Source organism: Ambystoma mexicanum, chromosome 3p (genome assembly GCF_040938575.1).
Source record: "Ambystoma mexicanum isolate Mex_15411 chromosome 3p, UKY_AmexF1_1, whole genome shotgun sequence".
Lineage (NCBI taxonomy): Eukaryota > Metazoa > Chordata > Amphibia > Caudata > Ambystomatidae > Ambystoma > Ambystoma mexicanum.
Genome location: NC_090925.1, coordinates 484,078,167 through 484,099,492, shown reverse-complemented (window position 1 = coordinate 484,099,492; position 21,326 = coordinate 484,078,167).

Sequence of the window (21,326 nt, the reverse complement as noted above, 5' to 3'; positions counted from 1 at the left end):
TATGGGCTGGTGGCAGCTCCATGCTGAATTTGACAGGTGCTCTGGGTGTCCTCCATTTTGGGATACCCAGGCCCTGCCATTGGAATCAGTTGATTCCTGATAGGAAACAAGATGGCCCCTGTGGCCTCTTGCTTTCTATTGCCTGTTATCTTGTTTTTCCCAAAGTCCTGGGAAGCCCTGACTCTGTCCCTTCCCCCTGACTGGCTGTTGGGTGGAAGTTCCATATATGGTGTTGTTGTAAAGGCCCAGCTAGACTGACTGGAGCCTTCCCAGTGACTGTATGTTGTGGGTACCTCCTGTGGGTGGGACCTGGGTGAATGGAGTGTGTGACCAATATACACTCCTTGTTGTGGTTGTCTGGTTTCTGGCATGAGAGACAAAGACTGAGACAGCCCTGCCCGAAACTGGCCTGAATGCAGTGTGTAGTGTTGAATGGCTGGGTACTTGTCCCAATCCACATTCCTTGTTGTGAGTGTCTGAAAGGGAGGAGTGTGGCCTGAATGCACTGTGTGCCTGATTGGCTGACTGACTGCATGAATGCCCTTCTGTGTGATTGGCTGCTGTGTGTGTGCCAGCAGTGTGGATGAGAGACAGAATAGTATATCTGGGGACCTCTCACCACTGGAAATTGTTCAGAAGCATTCAGAAGCTGAGTCTCCACTCAAGAGTAACTGGATTTGCTGATCCTCGACGTCCAGCTGGAAGAAGAAGACTTGCTGTGGCATTTGCTTCGACGGAACTGAAGGTTGTCGAAATCGTCGAGGACTGACCCGAGAGAGGACCTGGCTAGGCGCCCTCTTCCCGTGCTCCGAGGGACCATCGAGCACCGCTGAATCTTCGCCGAAGCGCCCTGGAAGTCAGACCCTCGACAGGCTGCCGACCCGAGACGGGACCGCCGAGGAGATCGAAGTGAAGCACCCGGACATCGACGCCGTCGAAGTCCATTGCCGTCGACCAGGGTTCGCAGGTCTGTGTAACCGCTGGAGGCCCGTCGAAGTTGTGTGCCCAGCCGTGGGAACCACTTGACGCCGTGCCGCCGACGATCGGAGCCGTCCGCTCCATTGCCTAAGAACATTCAATCGAAGGACTCTCTCGACCGCATCGTCGACCGCTTATCCTGCCGGAGAAAGTCGAGGACGACCAACGCGCCGAGGAGAAACCTGCCGGTGGGTTTCCCGCCACCCGACGACCCCAAAGACTCGGACGACTCGACGCCCTTGCTGGGCTCCCGTCTCTACAATCTTTGCGGTCCAGAACTATTGTCATCGAGGTGCCCCGCACACCTCCGCCTTGCAGGACGCCGACGCCCCGACGCCGACGAGCACCGCTCGGACGGAGCTGCCGCCTCTTCGACAACGTTCGGCCTCGTTTGTCGACGGACGTTCGACGCCCCGTGCCTCCCGCCTGAAAAGGAAGGCATTCAAGAAGGGCCGTCGATTCCCCGTCGCCGAACAGCGAGTCCCTCGACGCTTGTCGACGCCTTTTCGAGGAACTCGACTCCACCAGGTACATTGGGGGGGTAAAAACATTATAGGAGAGAAATAGACTATTGAACAATATCTGGACTGGGCTGGTGTTATATCTCTTTATTTTACAGGTTGCCCAGGTGGGGGGATCTCCACACAGAACTGTGTCCAGTGGTAGGGGCCAGTATTCTGCCTATTGTTTCAACCCTCTGTTACCTCTCCTCTCTCTATTGCTGGTTTCCTTCTTATTGATCTGTGTGCCATTTTAACAGTATTGTGAATGCACTTTAATGAGGTCTAATATTAGTGGTACCACTTTAGAATTGTAGATATTTACCATTGCTGATTTTCCTGAGCACAAAGTGCGTTATTGTGATAAGTGTACATAACCCTTGAATATTAATTATATAAAGACTGTGTTTTCAGTAATACAGTGTGTGGACATTCCTTTGTGGGGGCTTGGGGATACACTGTACTTAAGAACCAGCCTGCATCACCTCCTGAGAAGCTAGGCCTTGATTGCTCGCCCATCGCTACCGTATTAGAGAATCTTGGCTGGGGTCCTCTGTGCCTCCCCTCTACCATATAGAGAGCAGAAGTACAGACCCCCCCACCGGTCTTCTTTACAAAGCTGGTGGCAGCGGTGGGATGCTTATGGTTTTAAGACTCAGTGTATAACCGTGCCACTTACAAAATATCCGCACTTTATTAGATTAAGGTTTGGGTGTGTACCAAATAACTGCATTACAGGCAATGGAGCCCATTGCAAATGGTAAATTGACTCGGATGAGCTTAGAGGCTCTCCAGAGTGCTTGTGAAGCCAGGGAGTTGGACTTTGTGGATAAGTCTAGGGCTGAGCTGATAGCTGCCCTGGTGGACTACCAGACTGATGGTGAAACCCTTGATGAAGGGGGGGATGCAACCAGTGAGGACTCTGCCCCTGGGGTTGTCGCTGAATCTGTTTCTGGGAATGCCACCATTCCTGCTGCCTCTGTTCCAAACCCCAGCAATTCCATGGAACTTGAGTTATTAAGGATGAAATTGGCCTTTGAATATCGCAAGTTGGAAATAGAAGCTGAGCTTAAGAAAGAGGAGCTGGCACAGCAAGTGGAACTCAAGAATAGGGATCTTGCGCTCAAAGACAAGGACACTGAATGTCAGAGAATCCAGCTAGAGAGAGCTAGAGTGGAGACTTCAGCTAGACCAATTGAGAGTGGCAGGTCCCCAGCCACCAAGTTTATGAAAGATTTGGTTGGTGTGTTTGTGGAGGGTTCAGATATCCTCCAATGGATTGAAGCGTTTGAAATGGCTTGTGCAATTCATGATGTAGATAAAAGAGATTGGGCTAAGTGTTTGTTAAGCAGAGTGCCTCAAACTGGATATGACTGTATTCTGAAGCTGAGTGTGGAGGAAAGGGGTCAGTATGAGTGTATGAAGTCTGCTTTGATTGCCAAGTTTGGCAAGACACCTACCCAATACCTTAAAAGGTTCAGGGATTTTAAGAAAAGAGAGAATGTGTCTTGGGTTGACTGGGTGAGTACTGCGCACATGAACATGATGGGGTGGATTGACGGTTACAAGGTGAAAACTTTTGTTGAGTTGTCCCACCTCTTGTTTTTTGAGCATTTTTCTGAAGCCTGTTCACCAGAGCTGCGTCAGTATGTGGCTGACCAGAACATTTTGGACCCCTTTAAGCTGGCTAGGTTGGCTGACAAGTGGGTCTCCCACCGGGTGTCCCCTAAGGACTCCAGTGGGAAGGACAAGGACAAAGAAAAGGGGACCTCTCAGAAAGCTGAGGAGTCCCAAAAGCAATCACAGTCGGGTAAACCAAAACCTTCCTCTCCTAAGACCCAAAAATCTGGTGGGGATAAGTCCTCTGTGGGTGGGAATAAGAGTAGTGGTCCACCTGCTGCAAAGCAGGTTCCCAGTGGTTCCAGTACCGTACCCCGCACTCCTGGCACTTGTTGGGATTGTGGGGCTCTGGATCACAAAAGGGGTGACCCCAAGTGTAAAGGTAAGGCACTTGGAGTACAGGCTGTCAGCCTGACCTACCCTTACCCCGTGGCTGAGGTGGAGGCCACTGTCCTCCCCTCCTCTACAGGAATCACATTTGGTGCTCCGGTAGAGATTTCCTTAGTGTCCCTTGGGGCCTGGGACCAGTACGCAGAAGTACTGGCAACTATCCCGCAGAACACCCGTAGGTTTTTGAGAAGTGTCCTCTTGAATGGCCAGCCTTCTACTGGTTTGAGAGACACTGGGGCAAGCATGACAGTGGTGGACAGGACCCTGCTCAAGCCAGAGGACTATGTAGGTGCTCCTCTGAGAACCACCAGGTTAGCTGGTGGGCCTCCCAAATTATCGCCTGTAGCCCTAGTCACACTCATGATTGGAGACAAGACAGCAAAGCTTCCTGTCCTGGTTCAGGACAATGTCCCTGCTAACATTCTGTTAGGAAATGATCTAGTAGAGTTGGGGTTGATCTCGGATGGTCTTCCCATGACTGCTGCTGCAGTCACTAGGTCACAGGTGACACCGGGTCTGGCTGTGAGTCAGGTATCCGAGCCAAAGGCGAGGCCTAAGGCAAGAAGAAGGAAGACCAAGAAGGCCACCTCTGTGGAGGGAACACCTTCTCTTCCTGCTGTTCCGACAGCACCCAATGGGATCCATGCTCCGGACGGGCTGGGTCCAGCGGAAAACCCAAACTCAACTCCTGTGGGAGAAGAGACAGAAGACTCTCCTGTGGGAGAGGTTCTCAACCCGGAGGATCATCCCGACCTTCAATGCTTGTTAGCTGAAGGGGGACCCTCCCGGGCAGACTTCTGTAAGGGACAGAGAGAGTGCCACTCTCTCGAGGGCCTGAGGAAACAGGCCCTGTCCCAGGCACAAGGTGAAGTGCCTAGGACATTCAAGATTTATTGGGAGGGTGAGCTCCTTGTTAGTGAGCCCACTAAGCCCGAACCTGGTGCCCGCAAGAGGTTGGTGGTACCCCAGGTTTACAGGCCCTTCCTACTGCAGTTGGCGCATGAGGTGCCCTTGGCTGGTCATCTTGGGACCAAGAAGACTAAGCAGAGGCTCTCTGCCCATTTCTACTGGCCACGGATGGGAGTAGAGGTGGAGTCCCACTGCAGGACCTGCCCAACTTGTCAGTTGTCTGGCAAGACTGGAGGCAGGGTCATTGCCCCACTGCAGCCATTACCAGTGGTTGGCACACCATTTGAGAGGGTGGGCATCGACATCGTCGGTCCCCTTGACCCTCCCACTTCAGGTGGACATCGGTTCATCCTGGTCTTGGTAGATCATGCCACCAGGTACCCTGAGGCAATACCCCTTCGGACTGTTACTGCCAAGGTGGTTGCCAGGGCTCTCCTGGGCATTTTCACCCGTGTTGGATTCCCCAAGGAGGTTGTCTCTGACCGAGGATCCAACTTCATGTCTAGTTACATGAAAACCATGTGGAAAGAGTGCGGGGTAACCTACAAGTTCTCCACCTCTTACCACCCCCAGACCAATGGTCTGGTTGAGAGATTTAACAAAACTCTCAAGGGCATGCTAGGTGCTTTGGAAGAGCCCCTAAGGAGGAAATGGGATCTCCTCCTGCCATGCCTGCTGTTTGCTTACAGAGAGGTACCTCAAGAGGGTGTTGGTTTCAGCCCCTTTGAGTTACTCTTTGGACATCCCGTGAGGGGGCCCCTCGCCTTGATCCGAGAAGGCTTGGAAGCCACCCCTCCAGGTCCCGCCAAGCAAGTGGGGGACTATGTGTTAGGCCTCAGGCGGAGGATGACACAAATGATGGGTCAGGCAACAGCAAATCTCAAGGCCAGCCAGGAATTGAATAAGTACTGGCATGACCTGAAAGCTTCGCAAGTGGATTGGACTCCGGGACAGGAAATCCTTGTGATGGAGCCTACCAAGCCTAGAGCTTTGGCAGACAAGTGGACTGGACCCTTCAGGATCATCTCCAAGATGGGCGAAGTCAATTATCTGGTGGACATGGGAGCCTCTGGGGTAGCCCCCCAGGTATTCCATGTCAACAGGCTCAAGCCTTTCCACAGGCGAGCAGAGGTCTCATGTCTCTTGCTAGCTTCAGGGCAAGAAGAGGATGAGAGTGAGCCCCTTCCTGATTTGCTGCATAGCAACCCTCAGGATGGCTCAGTGGAGGGAGTACAACTCTCTCCCGATTTGACAACAGAGCAGCAGAGGGCCTGCCGGGCTTTGCTCCAGCAGTATGCCCCTCTGTTTTCACTGACACCGGGCCTTACACCGTGGTGTAAGCACGAAATTGACACTGGTGACAGTGTGCCTGTCAAAAGCAGGAGCTATCGTATGTCAGATACCGTCAAAAACCACATCCAGGCTGAGGTCGCCAAGATGTTGGATCTGGGTGTTATTGAACCCTCCACCAGTCCCTGGTCCAGTCCAGTGGTCCTTGTCCCCAAGGCAAGTTCCCCGGCGGGTACCAAGGATTGGAGGTTCTGTGTGGACTACCGAGGAGTCAATGCCGTCACCAAAACTGACGCGCACCCATTGCCCAGGGCTGATGAGCTCGTGGACACTATAGGTGCTGCCAAATTTGTGAGCACCTTTGACCTTACCTCAGGCTATTGGCAAATAGCTCTGACGGACCATGCCAAGGAAAAGACGGCATTCTCCACACCTGAGGGACTCTACCAGTTTAGGGTCATGCCCTTTGGGTTGAAGAATGCCCCTGCCACCTTCCAGAGATTGGTCAACCATGCGCTCAGTGGGCTGGAAGCCTTTTGTGTGGCTTACTTAGACGACATTGCCGTCTACAGTTCCACCTGGGAAGAGCATTTGACACATCTGGATAAGGTGTTGCAGGCCTTGAAAAGGGCTAACCTCACTATCAAGGCCACCAAGTGCCAGATAGCTCAGGGGAAAGTTACCTATCTTGGTCATGAGGTAGGAGGGGGTCAAATCCAACCTCTCTCCAGTAAAGTACAGGACGTACAGAACTGGGAGACTCCCACTACTCAAACCCAGGTGAGAGCCTTTTTGGGCCTCACTGGGTACTATCGCAATTTCATGGCAGACTATGGAACCATAGCTGCACCCCTGACAGCTCTAACTTCACCCAAACAGCCTAGGAAGGTTAATTGGACTGAAGACTGTCAGAGGGCCTTTGATGGCTTGAAAGAAAGTCTGTGTAGGGCACCTGTGTTGAGTGCGCCTGACTACAGCCGACCCTTTATCGTCCAGACGGATGCCTGCGACACCGGAATTGGAGCTGTCTTGTCCCAGTTAGATGACAAAGGGAGAGAACATCCTATCATATTCATCAGTAGACAACTCAAGGGTAGAGAACTTAGGTGGGCTACTGTTGAAAAGGAATGTTTTAGTATAGTTTGGAGCCTTAGGCGTTTTAGGCCCTACCTTACGGGGTCCACCTTCAAGGTCCAAACAGATCATAAGCCCCTGAAGTGGCTTATGCAGATGAAGGGTGAGAATCCGAAATTGCTCAGGTGGTCGATTAGCCTACAAGGGCTAGACTTCACCATAGAGCACAGACCAGGGAAGAGTCACGATAATGCAGATGGCCTTTCCAGAAGGTATGTTGACCGTCTGGATGAGGGTGTCTATCCCGTGGGAGATTAGGCACCCTCCACCTCAGTCTGGGGGGGGCGACTGTGATGCCGGAAATGCATCTGAGGGACAGGGCCTCTGAATCCTTGTCCTTTTTCTGTTTTTACCGTGTGTTCTGTCATGTTTTCTGCCCAGGAGTCCATGAGGGACTCCTGGCAGTGCAGCTCTCTTTTGGTTTGGTGAACAGACCCATGGGATACCCTTATGGCACCCATGGGTAGGGGTACAACCCTGTGCCCCTAGTGTATGTTTTTGGGCACCTGTGGGTGGCCCACAGAGCAGGGTATGGGCTGGTGGCAGCTCCATGCTGAATTTGACAGGTGCTCTGGGTGTCCTCCATTTTGGGATACCCAGGCCCTGCCATTGGAATCAGTTGATTCCTGATAGGAAACAAGATGGCCCCTGTGGCCTCTTGCTTTCTATTGCCTGTTATCTTGTTTTTCCCAAAGTCCTGGGAAGCCCTGACTCTGTCCCTTCCCCCTGACTGGCTGTTGGGTGGAAGTTCCATATATGGTGTTGTTGTAAAGGCCCAGCTAGACTGACTGGAGCCTTCCCAGTGACTGTATGTTGTGGGTACCTCCTGTGGGTGGGACCTGGGTGAATGGAGTGTGTGACCAATATACACTCCTTGTTGTGGTTGTCTGGTTTCTGGCATGAGAGACAAAGACTGAGACAGCCCTGCCCGAAACTGGCCTGAATGCAGTGTGTAGTGTTGAATGGCTGGGTACTTGTCCCAATCCACATTCCTTGTTGTGAGTGTCTGAAAGGGAGGAGTGTGGCCTGAATGCACTGTGTGCCTGATTGGCTGACTGACTGCATGAATGCCCTTCTGTGTGATTGGCTGCTGTGTGTGTGCCAGCAGTGTGGATGAGAGACAGAATAGTATATCTGGGGACCTCTCACCACTGGAAATTGTTCAGAAGCATTCAGAAGCTGAGTCTCCACTCAAGAGTAACTGGATTTGCTGATCCTCGACGTCCAGCTGGAAGAAGAAGACTTGCTGTGGCATTTGCTTCGACGGAACTGAAGGTTGTCGAAATCGTCGAGGACTGACCCGAGAGAGGACCTGGCTAGGCGCCCTCTTCCCGTGCTCCGAGGGACCATCGAGCACCGCTGAATCTTCGCCGAAGCGCCCTGGAAGTCAGACCCTCGACAGGCTGCCGACCCGAGACGGGACCGCCGAGGAGATCGAAGTGAAGCACCCGGACATCGACGCCGTCGAAGTCCATTGCCGTCGACCAGGGTTCGCAGGTCTGTGTAACCGCTGGAGGCCCGTCGAAGTTGTGTGCCCAGCCGTGGGAACCACTTGACGCCGTGCCGCCGACGATCGGAGCCGTCCGCTCCATTGCCTAAGAACATTCAATCGAAGGACTCTCTCGACCGCATCGTCGACCGCTTATCCTGCCGGAGAAAGTCGAGGACGACCAACGCGCCGAGGAGAAACCTGCCGGTGGGTTTCCCGCCACCCGACGACCCCAAAGACTCGGACGACTCGACGCCCTTGCTGGGCTCCCGTCTCTACAATCTTTGCGGTCCAGAACTATTGTCATCGAGGTGCCCCGCACACCTCCGCCTTGCAGGACGCCGACGCCCCGACGCCGACGAGCACCGCTCGGACGGAGCTGCCGCCTCTTCGACAACGTTCGGCCTCGTTTGTCGACGGACGTTCGACGCCCCGTGCCTCCCGCCTGAAAAGGAAGGCATTCAAGAAGGGCCGTCGATTCCCCGTCGCCGAACAGCGAGTCCCTCGACGCTTGTCGACGCCTTTTCGAGGAACTCGACTCCACCAGGTACATTGGGGGGGTAAAAACATTATAGGAGAGAAATAGACTATTGAACAATATCTGGACTGGGCTGGTGTTATATCTCTTTATTTTACAGGTTGCCCAGGTGGGGGGATCTCCACACAGAACTGTGTCCAGTGGTAGGGGCCAGTATTCTGCCTATTGTTTCAACCCTCTGTTACCTCTCCTCTCTCTATTGCTGGTTTCCTTCTTATTGATCTGTGTGCCATTTTAACAGTATTGTGAATGCACTTTAATGAGGTCTAATATTAGTGGTACCACTTTAGAATTGTAGATATTTACCATTGCTGATTTTCCTGAGCACAAAGTGCGTTATTGTGATAAGTGTACATAACCCTTGAATATTAATTATATAAAGACTGTGTTTTCAGTAATACAGTGTGTGGACATTCCTTTGTGGGGGCTTGGGGATACACTGTACTTAAGAACCAGCCTGCATCACCTCCTGAGAAGCTAGGCCTTGATTGCTCGCCCATCGCTACCGTATTAGAGAATCTTGGCTGGGGTCCTCTGTGCCTCCCCTCTACCATATAGAGAGCAGAAGTACAGACCCCCCCACCGGTCTTCTTTACACCTATACACAAGTATTTCAACGTGCGATGAGGCAGGGAGGGGGGAACAAGGGAAGACAGACAACGATACTACTAGGCCAGGTGTCATTTAGATTGTGCAAGTGCAGGGGTAGGGGGAAGGGAAAAGTGCAAGGGGAAGGGGAGGGGGGGAGTGCAGTACAGGGTAAGCAGACTAAAAAACAAATAAATAGGCCAGCTGGTGGCAACTGCAAAGGTAAGTGCAGACAAGTGCTGGGAAGGGGGGGCTGTAGGGATAGAGAGACAGTCCCGCAGTGCAGGGGTTGCCAGGGAGGCAGTGCAAGTGGAGAGTGGCTGGGCCAGGGACCGAGGTCGGTGAGAGTGGCCCAGTTGCAGATCCAGTGCAGTTCCAGTGAAGAAGTTTGCAAGGGAGAGGCAGTGAGAAAGCAGAAGCAAAGAGGAAGGTCTTGAGGTGCTTCCGGAACCGGAGATGGTTCTCCTCAAGTTCCAGTGAGGCAGGAAGACTGTTCCAGAGGGAGGCCCCTGTCGCGGAGAGAGATCTACCCCCAGCTAGTTGCTTTGAGAAGCGGATGACCCTGACATGCAAGGTGTGAATCACACACACCTGCAAAACAGGCCATGGCCATCACTGTTATGTCACTCAAACCCTCCCAAACCACAACATGACATGGCAAGCAATACCCATACACCAACACAGTACCAATAAGGTACACATTGCCATGTCAAAAATGTACAGTGGCATCAGACAATGATGCCTGACATGGAATCAGATGAAATGACTGACCAACAACCTCCCACCCAAAATAAGTCATTTCCAAATGCATTACAAGAGTTGTAGACATAACATAACAATGAATGCCTGTCTACATGCACATTGTGCATTGCAAAATCAACACTGCAGCTTCTGTGTGCTGTGTCCAACTCCTGCAACACACTGCTCAGCGCACAGCACAGTGAACAGCCATTGTGTGTGATGCACACCCTGAGCATCACATCTAAGCGACAGACCACATCAAAAAGCAAACTAGGCATGTACAGGATCCATAATTGGTCACAGAACATGTGCTGCAGGGACACAGTGGGCGCCAGAAGGCAAACAGTGTACACGTGGATATGCAAGGGTGGTTGTACATGTAGTGCATCATAGTGCAAGTGTGTGGGTCAGTAAGGACATGCACTCAACATATGCATGTGCAATCAAGTGACCATCAGTGTCCTCTACACATCACATGTGAACATTCACCATGTGTACACCCCAGCATGTCAAACCACAACTATCCCCTCACACCTGAAAGGTAAACACAACATATGAACAGGCATTGATCAGTAGAACACAACATGTACATAGGATACCACCATTACAATGTCAGGGTTCCCATCACACTGCAGGGCAAGGCAACTATCAACAACAAACCCCCCCTATCCCTCACAAATGACCATGACCAACTGAACAACTGCACCTGGGTCATGGAGCCTTCAACCCTCAATTTCACCTGGCCACAGGATCACCCTTCCCCTTCGTCACCATCTCCCACCTTGTGTGTAAAAAGGTGCCTGCACCCTCAGAGTTCACCCTCATTTGCAAAATCACAAAATCCAAGCCAGAAAAACGAACCAGAACACCCTCCAGTAGATGACTTGACGTAGCAGTACCTCACAAAGGCCAAGTACTACCACAATGATGTAACAACCAAGGTAGCACAGTAAAACAATGTCACAACAGGATGTGAACCTTGTGTGGTACATAAAATAGAATGATGCACCATGAACGTATGTGTACTGTCACAGGTCCCGTGTACAGGCGCGGGAGTGTCACGAAACAACTACCCCCACCGTGTCCCGGGTGCCTGCAAGGTCAAACTCACACATGCCTCTGAGACCCTGGTGGGGAAGGAGGGTCAGGGATAGGCAGTCGGGACAGGTGTTGGCACACTGGATAACTGGAATGAGTGGCAGGAGAGGGGAGGAGGAATGACACATGAAAGTAGGGAATGCACAAAAATGTACTACCTGCATGAACACATACACAATCCGAACAAACTTGGACATCATTGTCATGGCCTTCTGTAGTCCAGGCTTAGGAGTGGCACGAACCAACCACCCCCTCTAGGTTTTTTGCGCCTGCAAGTTTGGGGCTTACACAGGCATCCGCAACCCCAGCAGGGAAAGGGGGTTGGGGAACGTTGCTTGGATAGGTACGGGAAGCAGGAACACCGGGTAGAGGGTACAGGGTTTAAAATTGGATAGGACTCCGGGTGATTAGGGGAAAAAAAACATACCAAATTGAATTACACATTCATCCATGCATTAGTGCACCCCCCAGCAAGCCTATGCAGAGCAGTTTGAAAGAAAAACAACAAGACACTTAGCTCTGGTTTTGAGTGCTGGCCTCCTGCCTGCACAATCTCAGGTTCGGTTACAGGAGCACTGCAATGCTGCAAAGAGAGCCACAGTCAATAATCTGTACGTGCCCATTACACAAAAACACACCACCAAACATGCCCCATAGCAACAAACTACTCTACGAACAGACAATCTGGTGTAGATGCTTCGTACCCATATATAACATTACCCCTGTGATGGGTCATACACAGTCAATGCAGTAAGTCAGTCGCCGGTGGGTGTGTGGCAAATGGAACACCAATGTGTCACAATTCACACAACATGCAATGTTCCCTGGGTAAGCAGACAGACCCATATAGCAAGGCATGACTTCAGAACAAGTCGTGTTCCACCATGACCGAAACAAAGTTGGCAGTGCATGAATCAAAATGTACATGGAAATGAAATGCACTGCACCCGAGTATGTCCCTTGCTGTATGTCCCTGTGAGCTGCCCCTTTCCATATCTCGGAAGGCTACATGGTTGATACAAGTGCCTCAATGGACCTTGGTGTACCGGAGGGTATGTGCCACTGCCCCTGCAGGTGTCCCATACAACCTTACAATCAACAGCCATCAGTCCACCAACACATCTGAGCTGCATTGTGTGCTTCAACACCAATATTCGTCCAAGCTCACCCTCAGTGCTGTGACTAAGCCTGCATGTGCAACTCGCCTGGTGCAAGCTTTGCTGTGTTGTGGCCCCCCTGTGATGCTCACCTTGCCTGGAGTTCCTTGGAACACGTCAGCAGCTCTAGGATGTAGGTCTGCAATCCCTGTGCCTCTGCTTGTGCACACATGTGCATGTGGGCACCAATAAACGTGTCCAGAATTCAGACGTCCAATGGGCCATGTCTGCTGGCAAAGGTGCTCTGGAGGCTCATCCTCCTGCAGAAAGGGCATGAAACACATGATTAATGCTTTAAAGTCATCTGTGTGTGTCTCTTCAGGCATCTCATTACTGGACCATGTCAGAGACTTACATCAGAAATCACACCATCAGTCCGTCTTTCACATCCAAAGTGTGGAACACACTATCTACGGCATGAATTGCAACAAGCACGTGTACAGTAAAGATAAGAAACATACTACACAATGCATAGCAATGAATGTACACATTAATCATGAAACACCCCATCTAGCAAAAGCTGAACAGTGGACAATAACACCGCAATCATCCCCACTAGGGGTGTCAACACAAGTCACACAGCACCAGACATGCCACAGATATGACAGTCCAAAGCCCTTGTGTAATAGGTTGTCACACCGAACCATCCTTGCGAGCCCATGGATAAGGGAGGCAGGAGTGGCATATGTGAGTCAAGGACCCCAAGCAGCAAACACATACACAAGACAAGCCTGAAGGGCCCAGCTGGAACAGACAGTGGATGCCTTCAAAAGCCACAAAGCACCGCACCGTCACATGAAAGCACAATAGACAAGCAATTTTAAACTACATTACCTAATTAAACTAACTATCAAACAGAAACTTAACTAACTAAACTAAAAGAAAAATCAAAAATGGCCACATACGACCCGGGGGGCAGGGGAGGCACCCAGGAGGGGGAGGTACAGGGTGCTGCTCAACACCCACATGCGATGATGCTGAGCCAAAAAAAAAAACTCTATGGGCTCAACGCCTGCACAGCCCGACCTGTGTGGGAGATAGATAGTCGTCCGAGTCTGGCTCATCCTGGAAAGGAGGACGTGGCACAGTAGCCTGGCCACGCCTAGCCGCAGCTTGCCCCTCGTCGGCAGCAAGTCTGCCGGACGGGTGAGCCTGGTTCTGTGTGGCGATGTGACATAGGTCTGCATGCAGAACCTCACGTGATACACGTGCTTCCTCTTGCAAGGTAGCACGTGTAACATGGAGTTCCTCCTGCAAGGCCTGGCTGGACAACCGCTGCACCTCCCGGCAAGCCTGTAGCTCAGCCGAGATGGTACGCTCAAGCTGTGCAAACCTCTCCTCTGCCCGCTGCCTCTGGGACATCATAAGGACACCCACAGTGGATTTGAGGGAAGCATACTCCTCCCTCAGGGCATCCATGTGCGCCTGTGCGTGAGCAGCAATTGCTTGACGCTAAGACGACATTTCAGCCTGGCGTGCCCTGTCTGAGGCCGCCATGCCCAGCCTGAGCGAGCGGGCCGTGGACCGTGCCGCCTGCTGCTGGAGAAGCACCTGCCTAGCAGGGTGGAGCACAGATCGGGCCACACGCTCCATGCTCTCAGCGATGTTCTCCATTGCTGCCCCCTGCCGTTCTGAATTGGCAGTCATGTCTTGCTCCCACTCAGTATACTGCGGTTGCGCGCGGCGACCGCATTGCCGGGCTTGACCCCTGCGGGACCCAAGGACCGGGGGTCCTCGCTGTGTTGGCACCGCCCGCGGCTGCACGACTACATGCCCCCGTCGACGTGATGTCCCAGGCACATCAGTGACTGGTGTGGAGGGTGACCCTGCGTCCCGATCCACCACGGACGGAGGAACCAAGACTGTCTGATCCCTCAGTGCAGGTGTCGCAGACAGAGGAGTGTCCACATCAGAATCACTCACCCCTGACACATGGACTTGATGCTCATCCAACTCAACATGGACGTCAGAGTCGTCATCAAGGCTGGACTCATAGGCAGCCAGAGACAAGATGGACTGTAGCACTTGGGGGTTTTCGTGGCCTACCACCCCACGACCCCCACTTGTGCCGGGTTGATGTAGTGGTAACAACCCTGTGTCTGGCATGACAACACCATCCTCTGCCTCCATTGCGTCATCACCTGAAAAATAGAGAGAAGAAAGGTCACTCACTACACATGTCAGAAGCACACAACACACACACACACCAACAACAAACGCATCAGGCAGACATGTGACACACAACATATAACCTGGCATGCATTCTGGGTCAACTTTGAATTGCTTCTGTGATCAGACCTGTTGAAAGGTGGCAGTTTCCATGGAAGTGGGTCTATGCAGTGCAGAAAATGTGTACGCCACTCACTACCTACATGTACAAGGACTCCATGGTGTGTGCCAGGAAATGTGAAGGCAGTGCAAGGTCAAATTCAGGCATCACGTGCATTGTGCATTCAATGTGTACCATATCTAGAAGCCAAGCCCCCCTCCACCCGAGTACAAAAGCAGGGATGCCTAGCATGGTATCAAAAGGCTGACCATACACCTGTGTATTGACAGGCAGTGTTGACTGGCATCAACAGCTTAATGTGATTCAAGTGACAACACTGCAAATGATGATGGGACAGTAAGCAGGACACATGATGAAAACTCTGGAGGCCGCCCACGTGTGAAGAAGACACAACAACAGTTGGACAGAGTCATTGGCCATTGAACAGGCTGAGGCCTGTGAGCCACACAGATTGTCAGACCCTAAACATGTGTGCAACGCAGTACTGAGCCACAGTTGACATGGGAAGGCTGATGAGATGCCATGCAATGTATGTCACCCAGGACTTGTATTACAGTGATCATCCAATCAAGGACACATAGGGGCATGCGTGCAATGCACATGGAGCATGAATGGGCACTCATGTCCCTGCAGGACATCTGACCTACGCGCAGTACAAATGAGATACCTTGCATCAAGTACTAAGGCTGTACCACACGGCATATGTCTGGCAGATTCTACGCTGGAAGTTAGCATCTACACAGGACGCATGAAGAGGAAAGTACACATTGGCAAGATTGAAGCAGACCAGTGCAAAGGTGGAACTGGGGTGCAGAGTGGCGGAGGAGGGGCAAGGGAGCATGCCTACATGGAGTCCCCGCATGCAGGCAGAGGAGACATGCATCACGGAAGCATTGCATTACTTACACATCAGAACCATGTACACGTCACATGTAGTGGCAATCATGCACAACACATCCCACAAGTGAAACACACACGTCCTCAACAAACACGCATCAACACTCACTGGACTGGGCATCAAAGTCGAGCATCTCTCCCACTCTTTCGACCAATTCAGGTGGTATGAACTCCGCAACGAGTGCCTCATGCGGAGTGAGCTCTTACTCCTCTGGTGCAGGCCCACCGCCAGTCACCAGAGTCAAGTTGTAATTAGAGGCACGCTTAACCTTAGCGCTGCGTTTGATGTCATTCCAACGCTTTTTGCACTCTTGCGCCGTGCGCACCTCATGGCCGAATGAACTGACATGTTCCGCAACATGCTTCCAGTGGGTGTCACGTTGGGCAGCCGTAGTCTGACTATTGGCACCCACTAGCATGTCATGGCTGTGGCCCCGCACGTAGCCCACGAGGAAGTCCAGTTCCTGCTTGCAGAAAGGCTTCTTCCTCGATGTGCAGGAGGTCGTGGCTGTGTGTGGGGTCCCAGCCTGTGCTGCAGGTGCAACCTTCCTCCTCTTGGACTGTGGCGCAGACCCTGGCTGGCTAATGCCGCCTTGACCAGTATGGCCAGTGGGTTCGGTGGATTGAGCCAAGGGAGTGGCAGGTGGAGGGACGACCAAAGGCCTGACTTGTGTCAGTGGCATCTGGGTGCCCTCTAATGGACCCTGCACAGCAACATCAGCTGTGGCAGGGTCATTGACCGCAACGGTCCTGGTTGGCAGACTCACAACCGGGGTGTTGTTGGGTGCATCTGCCCCTGCACTTGCCAACACCTGGCTGTTCGGGGCAGCAGATGACATAACTGCCCCAGGGACATGTGTCTTGGTCTGAGCAGCCCGGCCTGCCCCTATGGTTTCCCTCCTGGCCTGTTGGAAATCTACCAAGGGCTCCTCAATTGCCAACGCAGCCTGCGCTGGCAGACCCTGAGGCTGGATGGCGGTGTCCACAGCTGCACCTGCAGCTACCACTACCTTTGGGCCCGTGACAGTCGATGGAACGGACTGCCGGGTCACACGGGCGCCAGTGCCAGATGCAGAAGCTGCATCCCCCGGAACCACAGGGGGTGGTGGCATGACTGCACCGACACATCGCACAACATTGTGCTCAAGTGGCGCACCCCTGCCTCTTCCCCCTCTGTGGCTGCCCTGGACACCCTGGAGTCCCCCTACTCCCTGGTCACCACGGCCACGTCCCCGACCACGCCCACCACGAGGAGTACGCCCAGCTGAGGCGCCCCTCACCTTTGGTGTCCTCCCAACCATGGCACAGATGTAGTAGTGCCGGCACAGATGGAGTAGTGGCAATGGGAGGTGTACACCACAATTGACCTGGGCAATTGGGGTGAAGGGGGTGGGAAGCAAGATGTTAACAACCCCCCTGCACCTGCAAGGCTGTATGTGACCCCGGTGATGTAGTGACGGGTCACGCAACACTCAGGCACCCCAAAACTGCAGTAAAACCGTGCACGCAACCCTGCAGCCTACGTGCGTGGATTCAACCTCCCGCAGTACGCGGTGGCACCCAGTAACATGAATAACGCGTATGCGTGGGACACGCAGGCTACTATGACATCGAAAATGGGTGCGATACACAGGGGCACCCGCAGTGGGAAAAATAGCGTGTGCGACTCACCGTTTGACTAGCGCGATGCAGAAAAACACGCGTAGCTAATAACCCCGACAAAAGAAGAGATACGTCCTTGATAGCTGTGAAGTTGTGATGGTGCGCGAAACAACAGGAAGCAGCAACACACGTCGGTCTCCACGAAAGGCACGTACAGCGAACTGCTGGCCCCGTTCACCTTTAACCCGTGCTGAGGGAAACGTCCGCGCGCATCACGTCACTTACGCGCATGGGCCCTTTCCTCGGATTACACGCGGATGTGCAGTTTTTGACGCGCGCTGAAACGCCCATGCACGCCTGCGCGCGTCACGTCACAGAGGCGCTTGCGCTTGAAGGGCCTTCTGTCCAATTAAATTGCGTATGCGTGCAGACGCGCTTACACGCTAAGGGCCTTTCCTCGAATTACACGCTGACGTGCAGAATTTTCACGTGCCAAATCACTCCGTATCGCTCCTGCCCAGAAGGCCGAATTACTGCCCCCCAGAGCCCCGAGCACGCTCCCACCTGCCATCTGCTGCTGCCTGACTGCCTGCTGCCCACGTGCCCTGCCATTTGCTGCCTGCACATCAGCCAGGGGTGCTGTTGCTGTGACCACCCCTGCTGGAACCGAAGACTCCTGACTGGGATTCCATGGCTCCACAGCCCAGCCCCAGGACCCAGTTGCCCACCCACTCCTGCCTCTGGGGTTGTCATGTCGGGCACTGCAACATCTGGCACCACTGACAACCCCCGGCCAGAGAGGCAGAGGGGCACCAGCTTCAGTGCCAGGGAAGTTGGTGTCCTGGTGGAGCAAGTCCTGGGGCAGTATGATGCCCTCTTCGGAAGTTCCCGCGCCGACAAGGAAGGACGGACTCGGATCTGGACGGACATCATGACTGCTATCAACGCGGAGGGGGTGGCAGTCCGCGACTTCCAACATGTCAAGAAGCGCTGGGAGGACTTCAGGTCCAGGACCATCAACAAGGCCCGGCGCCTCTTGAAGACAGCGGATGCTAAGGGGCGCCGGGCCACTTGTCGGAAGATCAGATGAGGGTCCTGGAACGCATATCCCCAGCGCTCCACGTCCAGGTCCTTGAGAGGCAGACCCGTCTGGAGTCGAGCGGTAAGTGTACATGCATCCTGATTGTAAGCTGTGCGTATGGTGATGTGCCAGTAGTGTGCAGGTTGCACATCTGTTTGTATGGGGCCGAGTATGGGTGGGGGTGTACAGGGCCGTGAGGCTAACACATGCGAGGGCTGTCATGTGTGAGACATGGATGGTGCTTGTGTGTGTAGGCTTGCATGCCAAATGCAGTTGTGTGGGCACACATGTGTGGATGAATGTGTATGTAAGTAGGCATGTTCGTGATGTCACGCATGTATGTTGTTTTCAGCTGCATGTATCAGCACTGTGTACATGTGCATGTGTGTGTATTTGACAAGGGTGCAACAGTGATGCAACATGGATGCATGTGACAGCGGTATGTGGAAGCCTGATTGGCAGATGTGACATGGATGCCCATCTGAACACTGCGACAGTTGGCAGAGGTGTACACATGCATGCAAGTGTGGTGGTGTGTGTACATGTGTAGTACACCCCCTCTGTTGCATGTAATGTCTGGCCACCTTTGCCTGCTCATGCTGTTGTATGTGTATGGATGGTGGTGGCAGTTGCGATATGGCTGTGGTATGGCTCATGTGTGCAAGTTGAAATGACATGTGTGTTGGTGATTGTGATGACATGTCTGAGGTTTGCCAATGCCACTCATGTACAACTGTCATGTCTGTATATGTCCATTGTACAGTGCCCTGATGCCTGTGTTTTATTTCTCCCTGTCTGCAGCGTCAACTGATGAAGAGGGCGGAGAAGGTGCTGTGGAGCACAGCGGCGGGGATCGCACCGCCAGCCGGAGACGCAAGGCCCGGCTCCCCTCCCAGGTTGTGATCTCGTCGGGGAGTGAGGAGTCCGGTGCCGCGTCCCAGGCCACAGCTGCTGGGGGGAGGTCCAAGAGGCGGAGGTTGGAGTTGGACTCCTCGGCAGCAGAAGGGGCAGCTCGGACCCCACAGGGCCCAACGGGGGAAGATGGCACAGAGTCATCCAGGTTGGTGGGGGGTTTGGTGGAGGAGGAGGCCGTGCAAGCAACATAGACGGGGTCTGAAGGTGGGGATTCCACTGGTGCTAGTGGTGCAGTGCAGGACCAGGGACAGGAGGCAGCACAGGCCGCCACGGAGGTGCCTGTGTGCAATCCTGTCCCTGATCTTGTCACTGCATCATCTTGCACCAGCAGGGATGCCTACGTCCAGACCCATTTTCAGGCAGGGGATGAGCTCACGACAACTGGCCTTCCTCTGCCTGCGGACGTGGCTATCCGGGTCCGGGTTGAGCATGTCCTGACTGGTGTGGCGTTGCGTCAACGGGCCATGCGAGGTGACCTGCAGTCTTTTCATGAGTAGACTGCACGTCATCTCGAATGGCTCGTTGACCGCGTCGGCCTACTGGGACAGGTCACCCAGGCCAGATTCCTCCGTTTGATGGGGCTTGCTACGACCCCCTCCTCAACTGAACCCCCTATGCGCCAGTCGTCCTCCGTGCCATCTTCCCACCCATCAGTCACCTGGGTGCCCTGTGGAGCTGCCTCTGACGGTGCGGCCAGGCTGGTGGAGGAGGCAGCCCTGCCACAGTCGGGAGTCGGACGTCCAGCAGGGGTGGCCACATCAACGACTGCACCCCAGCCAGCGGAGGATGTGCAGGCAGCAGGAGGCAGTGCACGGGCAGAGGCACAGCAGCAGCAGCAACGTGGTGGGAGCCATGATGGCTCGGGGCCTTCGACATCGGAGGGGCAGGCATCGGCCGGAGGGCAGGAGGACCCAAGACGGGAAGTGTCTTCCGTGTGGCAGTGGTTGGGCCACGCCATAGATGCGGATCGGCAGCGGGCGGAAGAGGCACGGCTCACGATGGTCAGGGCGGAGAACTCCATGCGGAGGGCCCTGAGGCGGGCCGAGTGCCTCGAGGCAATCCGCAGGGGGTTGGAGGTGGACACGTCGACGGCCCTCCGGACCCTCGGGGCCATGGAGGAGGACCGCCTCTGGGACATTGAGCAGGATTTCGATGATGCCCTAGCCCGGGACATCTAAAAGAGAGCCGTCGGACTAGCCCGCTGCCCTTGTAAATAGTTCTGTAGTTAGTGTTAGGTTTCCTTTGGTTTTGCATTTTCTTTGGACCTTTTGGACAATGGGCCACATTTTTGTATATATTTTTTTTTTATCAGGTAGTTTTATTAGATAGGTTTCATTTCTTCTGTTGGGATCATGGACCCTGGATTGTTTATCTGTATATAGTTGACTGTTGGATTTTCATTTTTTTTTATGATTTACCCATGGAGCAATGGTTTTCGATTTTAATTTTCCATTGGATTTACTTTTGTGGACTGTGACTTTGGACACCTTTCCTTTGGATTATGATTTGTGGTTTTGCATTATTTCACGGGCATGCTGGTTTTTATTTTTTTAAATTCCCAATTTTGTTTGTTTATTTTTTATTCAATTTATGTTGCATTTAATACATATTTTTTGTTCAAAATTCAATGTGTAGTATCATCTCATTGGTTTCATGCATATCATGATATGGGTTTTGAGATTCACTGACACCCATTGGGTGTATGTGAGGGACATGTGTTCATTTCCAAACTTGCAATTGAGGTTCTATCATGTTATTGCCGTTTCTAAGTGGGTGGATGCAATACTCGGGTGGGTGTTTGGCATTTGGAGGCTGACCATAAGGGCCAGGGATCTAGATTGTGATGACATGTTGGCTGGGGGACATGTGTGGGGGCCTGGTGGAGGGTGCCCCACAGTGCTGGGGGGTGGGGGTGCAGGGGGACATGAGTTGGGGGCCTGGTGGAGGGTGCCCTGCACTGCTGGGGGTGGGGGTGCAGGGGGACATGAGTTGGACATGAGTGGGGGCCTGCTGGCAGGTGCCCCACAGTGCTGGGGGGTGGGGGTGCAGGGGGACATGAGTTGGACATGAGTGGGGGCCTGCTGGCAGGTGCCCCACAGTGCTGGGGGG